General features: G+C 45.2%; 1 protein-coding gene across 7 annotated transcripts in view; it reads right to left on the bottom strand.

Annotated features, from left to right (window-relative positions):
* ST3GAL6 (ST3 beta-galactoside alpha-2,3-sialyltransferase 6) overlaps window positions 1-24,850 on the bottom strand; it is a 635,416-nt gene that overhangs the window by 350,397 nt on the left and 260,169 nt on the right. For 6 of the 7 annotated variants that reach the window (XM_078657726.1, XM_078657728.1, XM_078657722.1 and 3 more), the window contains one exon: window positions 350-434. The exons of the other annotated variant lie outside the window; for it this stretch is intronic. The gene's annotated coding sequence lies outside the window, so the exon portion shown is untranslated. The remainder of the gene's footprint in view (window positions 1-349; window positions 435-24,850) is intronic. 7 annotated transcript variants of the gene reach the window in all.

The following is a 24,850-nucleotide window of genomic DNA, read 5'->3' as shown; positions in this document are numbered from 1 at the left end:
CGGCCAAGAACTCACATGAATGTATCTTGGTCCTCTATACGTTATATAGTGCCAGAACCTGAGCAGACTGGCAGCACAGACCTGTGCGCAGAGCAGTGACATGGAGACATTTGGTCATTTTAGGCACGGTTTACACAGAGATTGAGCTGACGTCAAGACTATTCGCAAGCGATTATGAAACTATAAAATCGACTCGAGTTACACAATAATGACTATCTTAAGAGTCTGAAAGGAACGTTCGTCCTCAGTACTAATAATATGACAAATAGAATCAGAAATGGGAAGCACCATAACGCCTGTTACATTCACCAACAAAAACAATGTAACTCACAAACTGGTATATTTTTACCTCGGTTTCCATTAATCAGCTTGCAGATGGGCCTTCCCGCTGCCAGAGCGCGTGCATGATGTAATGGGGAAAGGCTGATTGAATCCTGCAAGGAAGCACAAACAAACGCCTGAGTCACAAGGCCAGTGGTATCAACGCTTAACGAGAAAAAAACAGGCAGCAGCAAAACAGCTATGCCGAAGGAATCTGCTGAAGGGGTTAATAACCTTTCCTCTCTCAATATGTTATTGGTCACACATTTTTAACCAAAGTATATGGCGTCACGTTCTCGTGATAATTGAAACAGTAATGAACTAGCACAAAGGTCCAAAAAGATGCACTTTCTCATCTGCTTTATAGCAATAGGAAGTTTTTAATAAATACCAAAAGTCGATTTTAAGGCATTTTGGCGCTACGGCATGAACACACGTGTACTGGAATGGAATATTCCAAGACTCTGATTACAACCTATGCAAATATCGCATTTTGGTTGCAAAAACCTGTCTGTGTCCGAAATGGGATTGATTTGAAGTTGGCCGCAAATTGAAGTCGACTCAGGAGTTTGCTCCAATGATTTGGGAAATTCTAAAAATCCTTTAAAAACCTACCTCCAATCATTAGAGTTAAGTAAGCAAAATGACATTTTGAGTACCCACTAATGTATGCAATCATATTAAAATTTCATTTGATTTCGCATTTCAAAATGCACAATTTGTAATAATGTAAATTGTGCAACCGCTAATTCGCGACAGTTTACATTTGCACCCATTTTTGGCAGCCTAGGAATCAGGCCCCGTTGTGAAACAAACACAGGCCTGCAGGGACTTTCTAAAGGCTAGTACTGTCTGCAAGCAGCACAGTACAAAAAAATTGATTGCCATACTGATGGAACTAAAATGATTAAGATTTAGCTCTAGTCTAAAGAGTGGAACGAGCAAGATTAATCTTATTTTGACTGATGAATTTAGGGAAAGCAATGGTGGCTTGTTATATGACAACACAGAATGTCTCAAATGTAAAACACAACTCAATGGAGAACCAATGCGAGTTTTGAAGTGAGGTTCAGCATTCTGAATGATCAGCAACGGGCCACCATTGTAGGGCAGTATTTTACAAAAAAGTATTGCTATAGACCAGGAACGTCAATTTAGGTCCAGGGGACAGGACAGCTTTTTAGCCCTAAGCACGTGCTATATACAGGAATTTGATTCGGATGACCTTCATGGAAATTAGCTGGTTGAGAACTTTTTAATACACAAGCAATATATGTGAAATTTGAGCTTTCAGAAATGTGAACAATTCCAAAAGTGTGTAATGAAGCATTTTTTCCTCAATCAATAATTGTCTTGCAGGTGCTTAGTTGAAGCATAAAAAGTCTGGGAGACATTTTCTTCTCCAGCCAGTTCCCTTCTTGGTACCTCGCGGGACTTTTGCATGCAGGATATATCTTCAAATTCAACTTTCAAGTAAGACACCACAAAATTCTTTTTGCAAAATTTCATGTTATGCATACACTGAAATTCCATTAAATGTTCAGTTACAGACACAAATGATACAAAGTGGCTAACATGAATATTTTGACACTCTGGTATGAATTTGGCAACTCGCGAGCTACAGTACATGCCCTCCTGTTTCAATCCAATCAAGATGAAAAAGTGATTGTCACTACTGTAGTATGAACAGTTGAGACAAGAATAATTGAGTCCTCCCCAGAATCATTTACTTATTACAACATTATTGAGCAAAACCAAAGTCATCTCAGATCCCAGACAATTATGCAGAACCTGGTACAACTTGAGGATCATTACCTTCTCAAGGACAAGGCTACTGTTCATTTTAGTTTTAATAAAGTGAATAAGCACTGGCAAAGTGAATAATTCTGACATTGGCTGCCATCCTTTTGGCTTTGCCAATGATTGTTTTTTCATGAGTTTTGTGAAACTTAATTGCAGAGGAGTTGCTTATTCTTTGCCAAAATAAACCCACTGGCAAATACCAAAAGTATGTTTTGGTCTATGAAAGCATAGATGGCATAGTATAGATCGAGAGTAAATCTCTTTCATCCTCGTCTTCTCTACGATCACCTCTATACTCAATCTCTCTCTATCAGCTGCCCCCTTCCCAGACACCTGGAAAAATACCACCATTCTATCCTTAAATAAATCCTTGATCAGCTCCATGACCATGTCTAACTATGGGCCCATCTCTCATCTACCGTATTATGCTAAAGTCCTGGAAAAACTGGCCTCTGTATCTTCTTAATGGCAGCTGCAGCACGTACATGCAGAGGACGAACAGCTGGCATGCCAAAGACTAGTCTGCTGTGCCCATTAGCTCCCTGTCCATGCCCAGCACTGGAAATCCAGGTTCCTTTACCACCCACCCCAGCCCCACTCACTACTACATGTCCCATGAACTTCTCTCCCTCAACCCTGGCCGACCCCACTGTGTCAAGCCCATTCCCCCGCCGATATGTTATGTTATTTGCACTTATAGAGCGCGCACTTTCCCTTGGGTGTCCTGGCGCCAAGTACTGGTTACCTGAGGAAGCTGAGAGAAATCCTACTGCGAGAAGAGACATGTCTTCAGGCCCTTCCGAAATGAGAGAAGATCCAGAGCAGTCTTAAGGGAGAAGGGCAGCTCATTACAAGCTATCGAAGCACAAAGAGTGAAGCTCCTGCCCCCCAGTTAACTTTTTTCGAAATGGGAACTTACACTCGTTTGGCACTGGTAGATAGTAATGTTCTGCCAGGAACATACCAGCAGAACTTTTGCTTATGAAACTCAGGACCAATTCCATTAATGGCCTTAAAAACAATACAGAGTGCCTTGAAGCAAGCTCTTTGTTTTATCGGAAGCCAGTGTAGTTTCTTAAGCTCTCCTCTCACAGAGACAAATTTGGGTGTTCCGGACAGCTGCCTGGCCGCTGCGTTTTGGACAGTTGAAGCCTATACATATGTTGTTTTTGATTATTCAAATATAGGCTATTACAATAGTCCAAACGCGACCTTATACGGTCTTAAGATTGCTCTCAGTCAGGAAGATCTTGATTTTCCTTATGATTCTAAGATTCATAAAACAAGCTGAGATCACCATGCTTACTTAATCCTCCATGGTGAGTTTGTTGTCCACTAATACCCCCAGGTTTTTGACCTTCCTGGTGGGTACAGGACAGGCGCCCAGGTCTTCCGGCCACCAGTCTGGTGTCCACACCTGTGGGTTATTCCCAAACTTAAGGACCTCAGTCTTTTTAGAGTTGAGCTTTAAGCAATTGGAGGACATCCAACAGGATATTGCGCTCATGCATTCATGAAAGCGGTCCCCAATTTCATTCTCACCTCCCCATGTCAATGACAACACTATTTGTGTGTCGTCGGCGTAGGAGGTGAGCTGGAAGCCAAAGGATCTAATAACTCCTGCCAGTGGTGCCACATATATATTAAAAGGGTTGGGCTAAGGGAAGATCCCTGTGGCACCCCACATGGGAGTGTGAATGGTTTAGATGAATTGCCATCCAGATCCACAGTTTGAGATCTGTCAGCTAGGAAAGATTGTAAGAGTTTCCATGCATGGCCTAAACACCAATCGCAGACAACCGGTCCATCAGTAATTTATGATGGACCGTGTCAAAGGCCGCAGACAGGTCCAATAAAATTAGTACTGCACTACCTCCTCCATCTACGGCCTATCTAATTTCTTCAGTGGATTTTAACAGAGCCAGCTCAGTGCTATGATCTGCTCTGAACCCATATTGCGATGGATCCAGAGAGTTATTACGATGGAGAAAGGCACTGAGCTGGATGTTCAACACCTTTTCCAGGATTTTAGCAGGAAAAGGGAGCCGTGAGATTGGCCTGTAGTTGTTGGGGTCTTTTGGATCCAGATTCTGTTTCTTCAAAAGTGGAACAGAAGCTTGCTTCCAGATTATAGGAAATGTGCCTGATGCAAAAATAGCATTGAACAAAGGGGGCCAAGGCCATTCCCATCACTTTAGGTATTTGTCTAATGACCCAGGCAGGGCAAGGACCACTCGGAGCTCCTGAGCGAATCGAGGTCAGGACCTTGGTTGTCTCAGATACCTCCAATGGTACGTTGATCAAATACCAATGAGGAATCATTACTGCCTGGTCCATTCAAGTTGGACTGTGCAGTTTTATTAGCTTCAGTGAAGGAAGAAAATATAATTTCAACTTTGTGTTTGAAAAAGTCTGCAATTTTTTTCACAAAATAATGGGTTACTATGGCTCCTTGGGGCGGTAGGAGTAGATCATTTTTTATAGTGTTAAAAAGTTCCTTTGAGTTGGACTTAGCCAAGGCTATTTGAATTGAAAGAAACTTTGTTTTTGCTTCCAATAACAGCTGTTTATAAGGTGATGCAGTATTTGTATCATTCCTTATCTGCTTCACTATAATTTTTGCTCCATGCCCTTTCTAACAGTTTACAATCCCGTTTTTTTTAGCTCTGAGTTCTTCCAAATACCAGGGGGCTGACGGTAGAGCTTGTTTGGGAGTCCACTGTTTCCTAGGGGCTAGCTGATTGCAATATGTGGTTAGCCATTGATTACAGGCAGCAGCGGCATTTTAAACTCCCATAAGAGGGGGTTGCATCGAGCTACTTAAGGGAATTTCCATGTTTATTAATATCCAGTTGTCCCCAGGCTCTTGTCACAATCTCCTGGGCGGGTTTAGTATTAGCTAGTTGGTTCCCCTGGCTATTCAATTCAAACTGAATAGCACAGTGGTCCGACCATGGAATAGGAAGAACGGAGGTACAAACAAAGTCCTGGTTATTCGAGTATATACCGTCAAGGGTGTGTCCTTTTTCATGCGTAGAGGACTTCACCAACTGGAGAAGGCCACCAGCCCCATGATTTGCTCCAATCGATTAGTCAGAGTCCAAATGATTTTCTAAATGGAAGTTAAAATTACTGTGTAAGATTCTAGACATAGTCCTTCTTCAAGTAATGTGCCTACTGTCTCCAGAAATCCATTTTTAGGACCCGGTGGGCGGTATAATATTATGCCTTTAAAGGTCCTGTGATTTATAGAGTGAATGTTAAAAGCTAATGCTTTGCAGGTCGTGTTGGAGACCGGAAAGAAGTTAGGTCCCAGGGATTTATGATAAATAACAGCAAGCCCATCCCCTTTTTTATGTGGCCTGTCCAAGGTGTACCAATGAAACCCAGGAGGGGTGCCCTTCACAAGATCTCGTCGTGAAGCATTGTCTAACCAGGATTCCGTGATGAATGCCAGCTTTACCTCTAATTCCTCTAACAGTAAAGCACATTCTATACTGTGCTTAATTAAATATCTAGCATTAAGTAATATACATTTTAAAGCGCCTGGACTGGTTGCATCCATCTTATTATCAATCACAACTCTAGGACCATGTGCTGATAGATTAAGAACACGGGGAAGTTGTTGCCTACAGCTATGACAGGAAAGACTCTCCATGCCTTAATCAATATCAAATAGTGGATCAAAAGGACAGCATAACCTACCCTTCACTGGGTTTAGTCCGTGAAGCTCCTCTCTGGTATACTTTATACATTTTGGGGTAAAATGGCCAGGGGGACTGGCCCTGTTGTGCCCGGCCGGCGTGCGGACGGGCGCAGACGGGCTTGCCTTTGGCGTGCCAGCGGCACGACTGCTGCGCGCATCCGATGTGCGTCTGGGTAAGCATGCGGGCTAAATATCCACACTTCCAACCACTAGACCGCTGACCTGCTGTTCTGGCGGTTCGGCGGGTTGATCTCCCTCCCTCCTCCAAGTCACTAAGGCAGTGCAAAGTTAAAAACAATGTGAGCGAAGTTTAAAACTCTGAGTACAAATAATAGAAAAGTAAGGTCAAGAACTAAGTGGAGGTCTCACCTAGCGAGCATTCAACACAGCTTCGCCAGGGAACCAGCGCTGTGATACAATTGGAGCCTTGATCTGCTCCACCCGCCACTTCTCCTGTATCTCTCCCATTTGTCACCTGTGTCCAGTGCCCGGAACCCTGGTTTCTCAACCACATTTGAACTTTAAGATGAACATTCACAATACCACGACCATAAGCAGCTCCATCACCTATATCTTTGTCAAAGGACTGGACCTCAACTGCTCAATGCTCACCTTAATAGTTAATCTAACGCTCCCAACTGCTACCTTCCCGAACATCTGGAAATACTCCACTATTTTACACCCCCCCACCCCCCAAGAAATCCTTGAACAACCCGATGACCATGTCTTACTACAAGCCCATCTTATCTACCTTATCAAGTCAAAATCCCGGAACAATGACCAACAGTTGCCTCACTCACAACCTTGAGACCAACCTTCTCCTTGACCCCTCTCGTTCCAGATTTAGAGGCAACCACAACAGAGAGACACCACTCATAGCAGCATGGGTGACTATATCATACCACTGTCCAGGGGAAGAAAGCAGGTCTCTTTTTTCTGGACCTGTTGACAGCCTTCAACACCGTACTCCACCCTATCCTCATCCAGAGACTCCACGAGGATCAACTCCAGGATCCCGTCCTACAATAGATTTGCTTCTTCATCACCAATCACTTTCAGACAGTCTGCCTTGCCTACTTACAGTAGAACATCGCCAAACTCATGTGGAGTTCCACAGGGATCTTTGCTGAGCCTTACCCTCTTCATTGTCTACTCTTGCTGGCATTATATGGTGACACAGCATCAGCATAGTTTCATACACAGATGACGCGCAATTCATAATCTCCATCTATGAAGACACACAGGTGACACAATGCAGCTTCCTCACATGCATGCCCGACATATCACACTGGATGAATAGAAGCTGTTTCGAGCTCAACAGCAACAAAACAGAAGTGGTACTGTTCGGCAGTTAGACCCCAGCCTCTTGGTCTGACACCCTTATCCTTGCACCTACCCTAACCAACGCCCACCAGAAACTTGGTTATCATAATCAAGAATCAACTCTCAATGATCAGTCACTTCTATGTCAGGACCACAGGCTCAGATTTAGCTTCTCTCAATCATTTTATTATTCAGCATCTTTAACCAAACATTTTAATCAAAGACTACAAACCCCATGAGTCTTTGTAACAATCAACAGAACAACCATGGAGAAAGTCCCATATAAACAGCATCAAGGAATTGCACTTCCTCTTTCTTCGCTACTCAGCAGCCAGATAAGTGCCTTTCTTGATGCCTGTAAATGCATACTTTTGTGATTTAATGTGATTCATATGTTTTATTCTTCCTTGATACTGTAATGGTTATGGAGCGGTAGAGTGCCTCCCAGCGCACTGTGGTAACCCGCGATTGTCACTGTGCATCGGGTGAGAGATCACCAAAAGCGCTGCTTCACGCGCTTCCTTTGCATTTTTATATGCCGAGCCCTCTAGGGGGCGAGCACTCTGCGGCTGCACAGCCGCAATGCTGGCAACATTCCTCACATTCCGCCCTCCTCAGAGGCAAGGGGGCGGCACAAGCACTTGAGGGCATAGAGCTATCTTGAGTGAGCCCCCCTCCACATTATTGGAGTTGTTCCGCACGCTGACAGGGTCTTCTCCTTCCGTTTGTAAACCAAGGGAAGACATTCCTCGGCACGCACGTGGGAGACTAACAGTCCCTTGCATTTCCCTATTCAAGATAGGCAGTTCACTCTGTGGAGCTCGTTTTCAGACAGTTTCTATTTGAAGGACGAGTAGTAGAGGTTGCAAATAAGCACTGGCCCCAGCAAGTATTGTTTCTACATAGCTCCTATACAGCTCATAGCTGTTCTATACACTTATATTAACTTTGTCAGGACCAGACGCTTCTTCCCATTCACTAAGAATTGGTGAATGCCATTGATGCATCCCTGGAGAGAGAGGTATCCTCAGCTCTAACTCCCCTGAGTCAGAGAATCATCAAATTGATTGTCCAGCGCAGTTGGTTACCCTCATATGCGAAAGCCCTGAGGCTTTTGCTTTTTAGCAACACTCAGGAAGCCCCCAAATGCAGAGGCAAAACTAGGCCTGCTGCCAAGATTAGAGGAACCTCTCCCCTTCGGACGCTTTTGAGAGGCTTCACCAAGACTTTGTAAAGAGGAGTCTGGACACCCTGGGTTTGCAGGAAGATTCCCAACCTGGTTATACCAACATAGACGATTCCTGTTCCATCTGGCAACAGAGGACAATGCCGGGGACAACTCGGACACCCTTGAAGGGAATTCAGGTGACTAACCAGGCCAAAGTAGACCCTGGTGACCGGAAGGCAGCCCCAAGACACCCAGGGTGGAGGATAAGGGCAAACAAGACTCCCAGTGGGTACCAGGTATGCTGAACCCAGAGGACATTTATCACCCCAGATCAGTGGATTAGGTTCATGTCACTAAGGTTGCATGCTACGTGACCAGCCGCATAAGGAAGGCCCATGGACCACAAGGTGAGGGGACGCCCAAAGGCAGAATGTCCTAGACCCTCCTGGGCCAGTAAGGTGGCCTGCACCACTGATATAGACCCCAAAATGGTGACCTGCCTCAAAAAGTTAATTGAGGACCCGAAGAAGGGCCTTGACTAATCCTGGCAATCCTGCCAGGATAAGGTACTTGACAACCCGAGGCCGACTTACAAAAATTTTAGATATGGCCCAAGACGCCAAGAATCTCGGCCATATGATTGACCCCACTATTCTTTCTGGCTGGGCCCAACGAGCCCTATGTTTCATGGGTAATGCTAATGGTGACCTATCAACCGAGTGTCCGCGCTCCCTGTTTATCAAAATAGAACCCAGATTGGAGGAATTGGCCACCACATAGTCTAGGCTGTGGGCGAAATGGGGTGTCTTTAGGGAACCCTTCATAAAGGAGCTCTCACATTTTGTGAGCACGTTCTTGTTGCTGGATAAAGCACAGCAATCCGTTCACAAGGTGTTCAATCAGCAGGCTTTTGGAGAGGCCGGAGGGGTAGGGGGCACTCCTCCAGCCAGGCAAAACCTGCTAACCCCCACAAGCTCCAAACTTGCTGATCCATCCAGTGGCAAGATCTGAATAAGTTTGGAGGGACCTACCCCTCCTGAGTTAGGGGCCGGGGAGGTAAAGGAGCCTTTCACAGAGAAAGCAACGCACCAGGTGGCACCACTGGTAAGCAATTTTCCCCTACACAGGGTGGAGGGCAGAATGCGGCAGTTCAGACACAATTGGGAGGCTATCACAAGGGACGCGTGGGTGCTTCAGACAGTGAAGGGGTTTCATAATGAGTTCTACGGTTCCCCCATCAATGTATCACCCCAGGCCTCTGTTCTCCTCTCAAGAAGGCATGCAGGTAGTTGACAAAGAGGTGTCCAAACTCCTAGAGAACGTGGCAATTACCCATTCTCCCTCTACCCTAGGAAGCTCTTGAGCAACATCTTCCTTTTAGAAAAGAAAGACCATGGCTTCCGACCGGTGATAAATCTAAAAGATTTCTACCAGTGGGTGGTGTATCACCACTTCAAAATGGAGGGGATTCACTTACTCAGGGACATTCTCTTACCAAACAATTGGCTAGTGCGGCTCAACTTTAAGGACGCATACCTTCTCACCCGCAGGCGTTTTCTCCAATTCAAGAGGGGAGGACAGATCTTACAATTTAAGTGCCTTCCGTTCAGTCTGTCCTCCGCACCATGGTGCCTCGCTAAGGTGCTTCAGCCGGTCATGGAATGGTTACGGGCATGGGATTCAGACTGATAATATAACTGAATGACATCCTTTTGATGCACCAGGACAGGTCCACACTAGTCACCCAACTCCAAATAAATCGATCACTTCTTCAAGGTCTGAAATTCAATGTGAATATTCAAAAATCTGAATTTGTTTCGGCCCAACAAATGCCCTTTCTCGGTTTCGAAATTCATAAGGGGACACAATCACTCCAATTCCCCCAAAAGAAGGTGCTCCTCATACGTCTGGAACTACGCAAAACGCTGGTTAAGGAGAAGTTCTCACTTTGAGATCTGGCCAGAATTATAGGACTACTGTCCTCATACATCCAGGTGATTTTTCTAGGCCTTTTACACTACCATGCCCTTCAACGGTTGAAGGCGCAATGTATGCACAGCACATCTCCATCTCTCCAGAGGCCTGTACGGAACTACAATGGTGGCTCTACCATATGCACGTCTGGAATGGCCGAGCCATATTCAGGTCAGCACTGGATCTAGTAATAGAATTCAATGACAGTCGGTAAGGTTAGGGCATGCACTGTGGGGATATTACCACTGGAGGACAGTGGTCAGAACATGAGTAGGCTCTCCACATCAATAAAGTGTATGGAACTCATTGCAGGATCCTTTGCAGTGCGCAGCCTAGCGGCCAACAAAGTGTCCTGCTCCATTCTACTAAACATGGACAACGTGTCAGCGGTGCGGTATATCAACTGCCTGGGGCCACTCGATCTAGGTCCTGGCAGATTTGGCCAGGGACTTCTGGAATCACTTCTTGGAGAGCAACTTGTCAGTGTACGAGTGTCAGGAGAGTACCTAACGGGGGAAACTCAATCTAGTTGTGGACTGGCAGTCCAGACCCTTAAAAGATTACAGCCCATGGAAACTGGAACTCGTGTTGTTTCCGAAGACTAAGGACCAATGGGGCCCATGTCAAGATGACCTACTTGCGGTGAGACTGACCCCTCAACTACTGCGCTTCTTCAGCCGGCACCCGGATCCGATGGCAGAAGCCACAGAGGGTTTCCTGCAAGGCTTGAGTGGTATGAGTTCTCTCCTTTCTTGATGATCCTCCATCTCACTACACTGCGTAGGGGATCCTGGTAATGCCTCTCTGGAAGTGACAGTATGGTATCCATTACTTCTGGAACTTTCCATGGATTTTTCAACCCCGCTTCCCCAGACTCCTCGTTTGCTGATGGATCGGCATGGCAACTTGCACCAACTGGTGCAGGACAGATGTCTCCAACGGATGGCATGGAGGATTACAAGGGACACTGGGAAGTCCCAGGCCTTTTGACAGAGGATTCAGCGCTCATCAGACGAGCATTGGCTGACACTACAGTCAAGAGATAAGACTTGGTTTGGCACAGATGATCACGCTGGTGTCTGCGAAGGGAAGATCCAGTGGGAACAGATGTAGTGCATATGGACAACTACTTGTCCAAGATGGCAGGTAAAAGGTTGGCATATCGAACGATCCATGTATGTCGGGCAGCAATCTCAGAGGGAGACATACCTCTCCATGACAGTCTGGGGTCATCCTCTGGTCTATCATCTTTTGAGGGGCATTCGTCTGTCCGTTCCTCCTGTTCAAAAATACTCTTCTCTAAGGGATGCTAACGTAATACTAAGAAAGCTTGGGTTTTGGCAGGATAACCAATTCCTGTAGCATAAGCAATTGACAGGTAAGTTGGCAATGCTATGACTCATCTCTTGTAAGAGGGTATCAAATGTTTGTGCACTAGATATTACAACACATATGTTTACTCCATATGGGGTATCTTTCACTATTTTCTGACTTACCTAGTCAAAGGTTCAAAAGGTTCAAAATAAGCTTTATTCGATATTCAAACAAATATCATATAAGCATACATTGTTATACAGATTTGTAAAACATTATTAAAAATGAGTAAAAGACGACAGTTAAAAACAAAACTGGTTGTGTTCTCCGATATCAGTCTAAAGTATTCCTGAATTTTATCAATAATTTTAAAAACTGCTCCATTTTTGTTATCACCTCCCTGTCTTCGAGTTCTTGTAAACGCTCAAAGGCAAGTTTACACGACCTGAGATTCCATCTTTTGAGCAGAGGTAATAATAGAGCTTTTCTCAGTAACCCATAGTATTTACAATAAAGAAAGGTATGGATATTCGTTTGTTGAGATATATTGTCACAGGGGCAGGAACAAAGAGTCCTAGACCAGTCATTACATAATGGGATGTTACATAGCGGAAAAAAGAACCCAGTCTAAATCTGGTAAGCAGCATCCTTGAATAACACGAGTAGTCTGTTGAAAGGTAAAGCTGAAGGCCTTTGTGTGGTGTCACCCTTTGATATGCCAGAATAGTATCACAGTGCTTCCATTTGTTCCATCTGGCTGTTTCCAGGTGGGCCATTAGCGTCTTTCTTAGGCCTTTCCGTGAGATATTTTCTAATGAAGAAGGATCTGTAAACCATTCTTGGCGCCCAATTGCCAGAAAAAACTTTTTCACCTAGGCCAACCATTTTGGTAGAGAGTGTTTAGCCCCTTCCAATTTTAAAATGTCTTGTATCACCTCTCTATTAAAATCAGTCTCGGGCGTGGTCCAAATTTTGTGCCAAAGAAGGGGAGGTTCAGATTTTATGACATCTGATATATACGATAGATCCAATTCGATGTGCATCTGATACACCGAAGTTGCCTTTGAGGAGGCCAGGAGATACCTAACGAAATTATTTTCCACAATTTGTATTGGCGAGAGGTTTTTGTCAATTCCCCAGAGACCTGCCCCATATGTAGCAGTGCTAACACATTTTGCTTTATATACCATTAATAATTGTTTCACCGGTCTTCCCCCTATTTTACTTGCGAAATCACGGAGCCCGCCAATTGCACTCACAAAAGTAAGTTTCCTCTTGTGTATAGCCGCCTTCCAGGATAACTTTCTATGAAGGCAGATACCCAAGTAAGTGAATACCTCCACTGTTTCCAATTTTTGGCCCTCGATGTAGATAGGGCAGGGGATTTTTTTGTGGCCTTTATTGCTTAGCATAGAGTAAGATTTACCTATATTCACTTTGAGACCCTTGATCTTCATGAAAACCGTAAACTCTGAGACTGCCTTTTACCTAGTCAAACACCAGAGAGGTTTACTATCTGGCTTTCCCTGGTCATCCCAAATTGTGTGTTGTGCACTGCTTGAGGGCGCATGAGACCATGACCAAAGAATACCATCCTCCGGGGGCAGAACAACTTTTTATGTCTCTCAAGAAATCATTCAAAGCAGTCTCAGCAACCACTATCACCCGTTGGGCGAGATAGGTGTTGCATGAAGCTGGGGTAGACATCAACTTTTGGGCTCAGTCCACCAGGTGAGCAATGGCTTTGCAGGCCTTCTACCCAGTGAGCCATTTGGAAGACATTCTCTGAGTGGCTGATTGGTTGTCTGACTCTACGTTTAAGACTTTCTACTTTAAGCCCATTGCAGGCATGGTTGCACTGGTTGTTAACCAGCTTTACACTATCAGAATCCGAGTCTTCGGTCTCGACAAAGAATATAAAATTTCCTAGCTACTGTGAAGGAAAGTTTCAATTCTATTAAGGATAAGGAGGCGAGGATTAGCCCGCCGAGCAGAGCTATACTATGGCCCTCCCTTAGTAAGCTGAAGATTATGGACTTTGAGAGGAGTATAATTTTCGATTCAGGTCGACAAATTATTGCTGAATAATTCATGTCAATGTTTGCCTACTAATGTTTTAACAGACTTGTTAACAAGTTAACAAGTAGAATACCTACATAAGGCTTTAAATTATGTTATATTAGAGAATTTATTTTCCAAGTTTGTGTTTTCCTAGGATCAGAGTAAAAGCAAGAATTCTGAAAGAAATGCCTGAATCAGAATGTTTCACATGAAGAAAGAGGAAGTGCTGTTCCTGGATGCTGTTTATATGGGACATTCTCCATGGTTGTTCTGGTGATTGTTGCAAAGACTCATGGGATTTGATTGCAATGTTTGGTTAAGGCTGAGTAATAAAATGAAAGAGTAGCATAATCCTAGCCGCAGCGTCCTTTATAGAATTGATACTTTACTTCATGGTAGCTAGGACATTTTATATTCAACACATAAGCAGTTACGTGCTTCCACACTCTCAAGATGCCCAGAAAAATCTTGAAATGGCTCCTACTGGGAACTCACACAAGCACTCATCACCAGCAGACTAGTCTACGAATACACCCTCTATGCAAACATCACCACCAAGTTCACAAACAATTTTCAGGTGGTGCCAAACAACTACCAAATTCTTACTCCACCTCCCTCCATGAAGACATATCACCACACACCTTTACTGGCTATTCATCCAGAAGAGTTCCACCTTCAAATTCCTCAGTTTCACCTGCAAAGCACTCCATAATTTAGGCCTTGCTTGCTTCACTTCCACATCCCTAAGAGGCACCTCAGATCAGTTGGACAACTCCGTGCCCACATTCCCCGCATCCGGCACAGGAAAATGGGAGGCCACACCTTCTCCACAACCACAACCAAGAACAAGCTCCCACACCTCATCGCAGCTGCCTGCTCCCTCCTTGAATTCAGCAGAAGTCTGAAAACCTGAAAGCCTTTCAATTCGACACCTCACAGACAGTGCAGTTCACTCCTTTTATGGCATCTAGATACCCTACATGATGATTAGCGTGCCTTATAAATTGTGATAACATGACACAACACATAGCATAAAGTAAGTCCTTAGCACTTAAGGGAACTACCTGGTGAACAGTTGTGTTCCTTGTGAATAAGCACAATACACACACACAGTCACTCATGGTGAAGTTAACCAGTAGCTGAAGTGGACTGGGCCACTGCCAATGCTGTTGTGGGAGGAAGAAAAATGTGCATGACAATGACAACAGACCAACAGATGTAGAGGGCTGGTTGAACACACCTATAGGTAAGATATATATATATATATATATATATATATATATATATATATATATATACATATACATACATATATATACATATATATATATATATATATATTATTTTAGTAACATCAAAAAGGTCTAGGCTAATGCCAGATCTAGAAATACCTTAACACCACCAAGGATACAGTTGCCGCTCAACCCATACATCCTTTGAGGATAAATTCTAATTTTCACCTACTACAAATGGATACAACCAGGTCTATGCTCCTTTCAACCCCCTCCCCCCCCCAATTAATCCAAAACCGAAGTTTGAATGTGCAAAAAGATATCGGGACGAAGAAGAGGTAAACACTCCAGTGACTAAAGTATGACACTGAAGCACTGAGAAGAACAAACGAACAAACCCAAAACATACTTCGGAAGGATACAGTCGGGTTGATTGGGAATACCTGGATGAAACAAACTGCAAAATAACAATTGATGTTGTTTTGTGTAAACAATAGTTATCCTGTTAATGCACTTAGTTCAATAGCGTGTTCATTAAAATGTGGACTACTTTATAGGTCGTCTATATGTTTCACAACCAAAGTTTCTTGATCAACTTATCAGCCAGTCTAGAAGTGTACCAGAAGATGCTTATTATCTGATCTTGCAGACAAGCACATTGCAAAACATTCAATTGGGTTCTGCGACTTTAAATCTGTGACTGTCACAGTAATCAGTTAATCCCTTTACAAAAAACCTGCTTTCAAGGGTCTTGAGTATCAATGGTGCATTACGTGCAGTCGCATCAGCTCCAAGAGGTCCAATGGGACAAATAGACCCGGATTATTGCAATATTTTTTTTACTATCCAACCAGTGATCAGGGGGAGACTTTTTCCTTGTTTGCACTAGGACATGGGTACTCACAAATATTTTCACTGGGTCCAAAATATTTGGTAGCTGCTGTGACCGGGGGCCGCACAGGTACCAGCAGGGGGTGGTGGGGGTGTAGGGGAAGCAAGCATGTACATCTACTGGCTGAATTGTACTGCACAATGTGGAAATAGGATACCCGGTAACAATCCCGGCTTTCCCGCTTGACCAAATTGTGTGATCCTAGACAGTTGTTATATTTTACTTTCCCTCATTTTATTTTCCACATATATGAAGACCCTTAAAATACATGACTTCAGAAAGTGCGCTTTGCAAATACTTCTCTTGTGAATCATTTAATAAACTATAATGTTGTTCATGTAATATTGCTTCCAGGCGGGCAACTAGAGCCAAATTTCGGGGGGACTGAAAAATATTTGGGGGGGGGGAGGGGGCTAATTCTTCCAACCACAGACAGAGTGGCTGTAAGAATGGGTGAACACAACAGACCTGTTAAGTACTCGGGTGCGGCTGCAATTAGATGCTCGCCAGCCCGCGAAGACGTGTCAGCCCGGGCTGAAACACACGAAAGGGGGGGGGGGAGGGGGGGGGCTGAAGCCCCTTGAGCACAATGGGTGTTGCGCGCCTCATTGCTTCTGACTTGCCTCTTAGTTCACTATTGGCCTTGTTGCCTGGCTGGTGGTGAAGGATAAATGTTTCCAAATTCATGTTTGAAAACGATCCCGTTTGAAAAAAAATACTTTTCAATGAACTGATGGAATCTGATTTACTAAGGTGAAAGGTTCTGCATGTTAATGAAATGCACTTTTTGAATCTTGGAGAGACTTTATCATATTTTTACATGTGTAAGATGTCTTTATAAATTAAAGTTTTCCTAAAGTTAAGCAGTTCAGGACTCTAATTAATTCCCCTCTTTAACTGATATTCCCATTTAAGTAAACTCTTGCCTGTTTATGTAGCATATGTTTTTGGTAACCAGCAGCTCAGTGCTGCTGTTGACCAGAGGGCCACACAAAGGTTTTAACGACTTGCCTTAGGAGGACGCTGGATTTTGGAAAAGTTTCATTTACTATTTCAAATCCAGTCTGGGCAACAGTAGAGAAAGTGTTGGGACTTGAAATTCAACAACATTCCACTCATGCACCCACCTAAAGGAAGGTATTTTAACGACTTGCGTGCTGAATGAATGAGTGCTAAAGTCGTGTTTGTTCTATTGCCGTGGCTGTGAAGGCACAGAGTGATTTCGGCTTCGTCCCAAAGGACGTTTCCCATCTGAAAGTACAAAACAACAGGCCCCGCTCTATGGTTGAACCATGCTATTGAAGAGAGACCTTGCTTTCACTTTGCTTACTTTAAATTTAATGTATTAACTACAGTTGATGCATTTTTAAGATCCACAAGAAAGGGGTCCTAGATTGAGAAGTGGTAAGTAGCACTATACTAAAGTAAATAACTAAATAGTTATCAAGTCTAAGGGGAAAGACTCAATGTACTGTTCTATTTTAGAACTTGGCAACAGATGGCTTAACCAGTCTGTTGGCAGACCTATCATTTCCAATCCATAACATATAGTTAGGATGGGCTTTGGGCCAACACCTGCTCGTGATTGTATGGTCTATCGGAGGTGTCTGTTCTTTGTTTAATGTATTTCCTCATTCTTGTGTTTACCCTGCCCTTGAGCATTTTGGTTTCTATTTCAACTGACTTCTTTCCTTTTTTCCCCCTCACAGCACTCTATGGGAATGTTTGTGCTTTCTTTATCTACCCACGCCCCTTCCTCACTCTGTATTTGCTCTCCTATTCGCTCCCGGTTTTCAATAGTTTGTTTTTAAACGTTATTATAATAAAAAAAAAATTAAAACACTGGGATCAGGTGCTACAGGGACACTGGCTTCTGTTTTATGAAATACTGCAACCTCTTTTGTACTTTTAATTTACTGCTCTAGCTGGATGTACACCAAGTTAGAATGACAAAATAAAAACGGCGGGGCGTGGCCAAGATGGCAGAGTAGTGAGACGTGCCTTTTTGTCTCTCTTTCACCGCTCCCGGCCCGGGCCGCCCAGTGGAGACAACTCAAAGCGGTCCGCAACGAGTCACAGACACCGGAGGCTCTGTTGCCAGTGTGGGTAGGCAGTGCAACCCAGATGAGGCACTGCTGGACGACTGCAACTAGAGGGAGCTGAGAGCAACAATAAGGCACCCACTGGTGCGTCCCAGGAGTGAGCGGCTCAGCCTAGACTACTCTGCTGCTCCAGGCTGCACCAGGAAGCGTGGCCTGCTTGTTAGACTGCTAGGCGGTGCTGGCTGTGTAGTGGGGCGGATTTGCACGGCGTCTGCCGCCTGCAACCTGCCATACTGCTGGTGCGGCCCTCTTGCTGCTCCTGGAGGGTTGAGGACCACTGCTGGGCCAGAGGGCCTCAGTCTGCCAGAGCTACATCCCCACGAGCAGCGAGGCATTTGCAGGGCCTGCTGGCCACCTTTGAGCCCCATTTTGCAAGCCCATGGGACCCAAGCCACTTATACCTGTGCCGCATTGGTAGGGGGCCAGGTTGCACCATATGGGCGCTTTCTCAGCAGCTATCTGGTGACTCATGAGCTGCCTGGTCCTGGCTACCTTATTACTGGGCCCTGGCACTGGCTGGAGAGACTCTTACGGGCCTGAACAGCTGTATTCACCTGCAACGGGCTAAGGGAGGGCGATGCGACAACTTAAACGCCCCTGTGTGACTACCTAAAGGTGAGTTGTGTGCCCCAAACCGCTATAGGAAGGTGGAATCTGACTGCATGGTTACCCCCACTTTTTTCCTGGTGTTTTGCTGGTGTTTGACTTAGTTTGACTGGGCTTCTGCTAATCAGGACCGCAGTCTATCTGCTTTCTCCCTAAATAGGTTGCTCTTGTACTTTAGGTACACTCCAGATTGGATTCTGGGGTACCCTTATAAGTCCCTAGTATATGGTATATTATATATCCAGGGCATAGGAACCCCAGAGGCCTCCCAGGGGCTGCCACATGTATTGTGCCACCTCTGAGAGGCCACTCAAATTGACACCACAGGTCTGCTACTGCAACCTGTGTAAGGTGGTGCATGCACCCCTTACTTAGATATAGGTCCACTATATCTACCTTATCACTGCACATATAAACCTATCAGTTAGTAGAGAGTGTTTAGTAATAAATACATTTATTTGATATATTCCTTGTGTGGTTCTCCTTTCATTTGGTCATTCAGGAGGTTATAGACTGGTAAAACAAGCTGCTTTACATTCCTTCGAGACTTAGCCTGAAGGCTGCTCTCCACAGCTACCACTAGGATAGCTTTCTTTAAACGTTGTCTTTGACCTAATCATCAAAAAGGGTCGTTTGGACTGGTGCAAGGTGCCCACTTTAATTAGTGGACAGCATATACCAGGCCAACTTCTCACACAGCCATCTTTCCTTGCATCAGCAAATACCCTATTTGCCTTTTCTGAAGCTGAGCTCGCACTCTGTGTGCTGTCTGGCCCCATTTACAAAACCCTGCTGAGCACAAGCCAAGGTACGACATACCTGTGTGCCCTCCCAAGACCCACAAAACCAACTTCCTAGTACCCTTTCCAAGGACAGGCCTATTTACCGCAGCCCCCGTTTTAGATTCTGGGGATCGTGGAGGCCCAACAACGCACACGCATTAGCGAATTCTAATTCAATCAGGTACTGAAGGGGCATGAAGACATATTGGACTCACCCCAACCTAGTGAGCACTAGATTGACAAAAGGTTAAGGGGACAAAGCCAGGACAGTCTCTTCGAAACATGTCCCCTGGAAACTAGCTATCAACATTACAATTAACTGCAGCCTCCATAGTGGGTGAAGGCCAAGTAACGAGCGGTCAACCATTCTGACAGAAGCACTATCTCCAACATCTTAGGGTTCCTCAGCTTGTTGCACAGTGACAGATCTAACGCCATCCTCTCGGTACACGCAGCGGGACAGACCGCCGTTGGTGCAGGATTCATGCTACCTTAGAATCCGGACGGATATGGCCTCTGCCCGGGCAAAGAAAAACTGCAACTTGAAAGACATGTTAACTAAGCCTACCAGAACTCCAGATGGGCCATCGACATCGGGCCAGGGCCACACACATGACAACGATGACCCAGAGGGTCCAGTAACCCGCTCTTTTCTAATCCTGGATAGAAAGACTCCTTATGGACGCAATGGATTTCCATACTATGCAGTTACAGTATTATATATACACATATACACACTTTGGTTCTTTTAAGACCTTCAAGTACAGCAAGGTAGTTCCTTTTAACATTCATTATAGAACAATAGGTCTAGGAATGTTTTCATTTTGTTCAGTGCCTTCATAAAGTATATCATGGCACAGATGATCTGTCTTCACTTTTCATTTAAGACAGAATGCCTGGTGACACATACTTTATTGCAAGCACATATAGTCATCCCAAATCAGTAGTCAGGGTAAACAGACAGACCTCTGAACCATTTCTTAAAGGCAGAGGCATGGTGCAAGGATGCCCACTGTCGCCCCTGCTGTTTGCCCTTTTTATGGAGCTGATGGAAGCAGCAGGTTGGGGGCAGCCCGGATGTTACCGGGGTCACCTTTGGTGGGGAGCACCACACTATCAGCCTATATGCGGATGACTTTTAGTAGCATTAGATGCCCCGACCACAGCCCTATTTTTTTTTTAAACATATTTTATTCATTTTCGCAAACAACAAATCATAAAAAAGAAGCATACAAGATATCAGTGCCAGGGTCACTGCCAGGGTCACTGATATGTGCCCAGTGTTATCACAGTTATATTTTGGTAAAAGTCTATAGCAATAGATACATTAACACTTCGGGCCAAAAATCCAGGCAGTTAATTGAGCATAAAATATACATATCTCCATTGTTGTAGTGTTTCAATGCAAACAAAATGACAAATAAAATAAAGTAACCCAACCCCACCTTTAGAATAATAACTATCCTATTGTGAGAAGTTGGCCTGATGTAGGATGTCCACAGTTCTGTGGGCACCTTGTATCAGTCCAAACAATCCCTTATGGTGGTGGTTGTAAGTCAACCTTATAGACAAGCTATCCTAGAGGTAGCATGGACTAAGCAGCCTAAAGGCTTAACTCAAGAGGACATGTGAAGCCAGCTGTTTTACCATATGCAATCCTGTAATATCAAATGAAAGGACACCACACAAGTTATATATTATAAAAATATATGTATTTATTTTCAGACTAATCCCCACTACTCTTTATGAGCAATGGAGCACAAGTGTTTAAACAAAAACACAATATAACATATACAAGTTGCACAGTTATGGATGAGGCCGGTGGCCACTCAAACCATATATCAAAAAAGTGGTATAACAATCACTAATCGATCGGGGGTAAGGCCTAGGGCCTTGGGAATGGCTGGGACTACACTGGACTAACAGCAGTTAGGACGGGAGTAGCCCGCGGGATTCGGGTGCAGTGCAGAAAGCACACGCATGCACCAATGCAAAGTCAATGGTGCGTAACAGTTATCGAGTTACAGTTTTAAGAGTCTTCCGACTGGACTAGAAGGACAAAACTTTAGACTTAGACACTAGAGGTGTAAACCACTACAGGAGCACCGGTGTTCAAGAGTTACCTCACCCACAGGAAGCGGGTGCACAGGTGCAAAGATGTGTCGAGTTTCGTCATGAAGATCTATGGTGCCTGGAGATGAAGATGCTGCAGGTGTCCAGAAGAGAAGTGTCCGGTGTGATCCAAGGGTGGATCGAAGATGTAGAGTACCTGAAAGCAGAGGGGACAGAGTCTGGGTCACTAGCCAGTGACCAGGAAGGAACCAGGCAATGTCGGGCGCAATCAGGTGCCTGTTGTGAAGCTTGTCTCCGCTGCCACGTGGTCTCTGGGGCACCGAAGATGTCCTGGAGTGAATCACGAGCTGTCCCACGAAGGCTCTCGCTGTCGGCGGTGTCGGCTTCAAGATCGGAGTCAACAGGCCTTGGCAAATGCAACCCACGCAGGATTCGAAGATGGCTTCTCACTCGGACCAACAAGGTCTGAGCGGGTGCTCCTTTTCAGGGGAGCGAGGGCCAGTCTGGAGCAACCAGACTAGCAGAGGAAATTCAAAGGTTCGTTGGTACTGGGGCCACTAGCCAACGGGCAAGCGACCGGAGCAACGCGTCGAGCAGGAAAATGCAAAAGGGCCCCACGCAGCACTCGAGGAGTGTGGAGGGGTGAGCTTCGGTGCAAAAGCTGCTCGGGCTGGAGCTTCTCAGACTCCAATGCACAGCTTCGAGGGAACCTCGGATGCTGCACGGTCAGCGCTTCGTAGTTTTTCCAAGATGGCCGGCCCCACGCTTCAGGTCGCATCCACGGGTCTCAGCTCTGCAGAGACTTTGGACCGGGCTGTTAGAAGGCAGGCACGCTGGGTCTTGTCGATCTCTGTCGCTCGAGTTCCGGCAGGAACTGCAACAAAGCAAACGTCGAGGTGCTGGATGGTGCCTGTTTGCACAGGGTGGTCACTCCTTGACCACAAGGGAGATTCTTCAGTCTTCCACGTCGAGTGGGATGTCGAAGGGTCCAGAGTTTCGTTTCATAAGTTTCAGTCAGGATAATCTGATGTGCATTGGCACTGCACCCACCTTTATTCCAAATCTGGGGGCTGGATTACCTGCTAGGTCCCTCCAATGGGTGGGACCCAGGAAGGGGGTGGTTACACCCTTTTCCCTTTGTCCAGTTTCGCGCCAGGACTGGGGCTGGAGTGCCCCAGAACCGGTTTACTGGAATCTGCCCAGGGACACCTTGTGCGCCCCAGGCAGTGTCTAGTTTCTTTCAACCCTCCCTGCTACAATCTACTATCTCCTGTCTGGGGTGGTGTGACACCTCCCTGTGACAGGAAACCCTTTGTCCAGGCGTCCTCTGACAAGTTTCGGTCAGCAGCAGGAGGCCAGACATGTGTCTGTGGCAGCAGCGTCCATTTTGTGATGCTGGGGCTCTGGTTAGGATTAACCGCGTTTTCAGTAAAGTAACATGTCTTCTCCCTCTAGAAGGGTGGGATGCTTTCCCCATCACCAGGACTGGCGAGGGGGTAGTATTACCCCCGCAGGACGACACCATGCTCCTCCGCATCGGCATCCACAGCAGCCAAAAAATTACACGCCCAGCTAATTCCGGTAAAACGTACACCATTTGTGAATATATTTTTTTTCACCTTTCACGCCAGGAGCAGCTTCGGCTTCTTTGCTGCCCACTCCCTCCCCTCAGCCAGTCCGCGCTCGCCTCCTCTTTTGGCACCCTCCCTCCCTCCCTCCCTCGCTTGTTCTTCAGAGCCATGATGTCGCGGCTAAGCCCGCCCACCCCCCTCCCGCATTCACATACTTGTTTAAATAGCCGGCAGACCCCAATCAGGATCCCCCCAACACCACCCCCGCAGGACGACACCATGTGCATCCGCATCGGCATCCACAGCAGCCAAAAAATTACAAGCCCAGCTAATTCCGGTAAAACGTACACCATTTGTGAATATATTTATATACAACGCTATTTATAACAACAATCGTTGTAACTTGACAAATTCCGTGACCTATTGCATTGTACTGCAAATACTTGAAAAGAAAAAATGTGCGCACGTTTAAAATACATCCCGCAACAAGATTGTGCAGGTTTAAAATACATACTGCTAAGAAGCAGAGCAGCTGCGTTTTACTTTACGTTACTCTGCTTCGTTATAGTATGCATTTTACACGTGCACACTTTTTTTTTCTTTTGTTGAGTTTACGATGTTTTCAAATTCACTTTTCATTTGGGTGAGTCCCTTTTCTATTGCCACACGGTTCTACCAGTATAAGCACAGCATGGCGATCTCGCGGCTGAGTTGCGCTATTGTTTGTCTTCATTATTGTAAATTGAGGTTTGTGTATATGTTGTTATTTGAGCCGGTATCAGGGCAGGGAACCAGCAATTATTTACCCATTGTTATGCTCATACTCCAGCAACACCGTTTTGTAGGAGTTAAGATGCAGACTAAGTGCTCCATGCCCCCTGTACTCTCTTCCTACCTGTAAATGTTTTCTGTATGCTTGAGGTGCACATTGTAAAGGTTTTAAACTGGATCACCCCCTCTCAGCTTTGTTATTGTCCGTTTCAGCCCTCCCAGGCAAGTGAGCCAGCCAGCGTCCATCTAGTCTCCAACCAGTGACAATTTTTGGGAAATGCATTTCGATTCTTGTAATATGTGGATTTGAACTGCAATTCGGAGAAAGGCGCATGCAGTTCATACAAAAGTGACAAAAAGGCTGTCGATGTATTTACGTTTCGTTTTGTGAAAGAAAACTGGGTTAACCCACTTGTCTTTCTTCCCGTTGGTCCGCGTCTGCTTCCTGCTTGGCTCCACGTATTCGTCCTTGCTGTGGATCTTGAACCAAGTACTGCTTCCTGCTGCCACTCTCCTTCCATTGAACATGCACGTATAACATACTTTATTTATTTACTTTTCAGAGTCTGCATTCTGTTCATTGCTTGCCTGTCCCTACCACCACCTCACTTCCTTTGCTGCATGTCCTTTCCCTGTTTGTTGCTGGCCTGTCACTCCCACCACCTTGCTGCTGACACTTCATGCCCGTCCTCCACCCCGTCGCTAGTTTCCCTCTCCCACCCTTCCTTTGATGTCCGCCGCGTGTTTCCCCTCCCACCTTTCCTTTGATGTCCGCCGCGCGTGGCCTCTGCCTGTCGCCTCTCTGTCCTTCACAGCCCCTCTCTGTCGTGGAATCTCAAACCCCTCCTTCGTGAGCTACAAAAGACAATTAAAATATCTTCTCAATCAGCACATCAGGCTTTAAAGTCCATTATACAACCTGAATCCCAACTGAAACCTCCTCCTTAAGTTCCACTACATTGTTTATCCCTCTCCAGGAATTGCAGTGATTTGACTTTAAAAATACTCTATTCTATAACTTTTAATCTGTAACTAATGTGACTTCAAAAAAATGCACTCTATAACCAATTTTTATCCAACACTACCTTTGACAATATTTGAAAATCAAATGTTTTTAAAGCGCTCTGATACACTCGGGTCTTGCCAGCGCT

The sequence above is a fragment of the Lissotriton helveticus genome, chromosome 8 (genome assembly GCF_964261635.1).
Source record: "Lissotriton helveticus chromosome 8, aLisHel1.1, whole genome shotgun sequence".
NCBI classification, from domain to species: domain Eukaryota; kingdom Metazoa; phylum Chordata; class Amphibia; order Caudata; family Salamandridae; genus Lissotriton; species Lissotriton helveticus.
The sequence above is the reverse complement of the archived record's forward strand: the minus strand, read 5'-3'. Positions and strand labels throughout refer to the sequence as shown.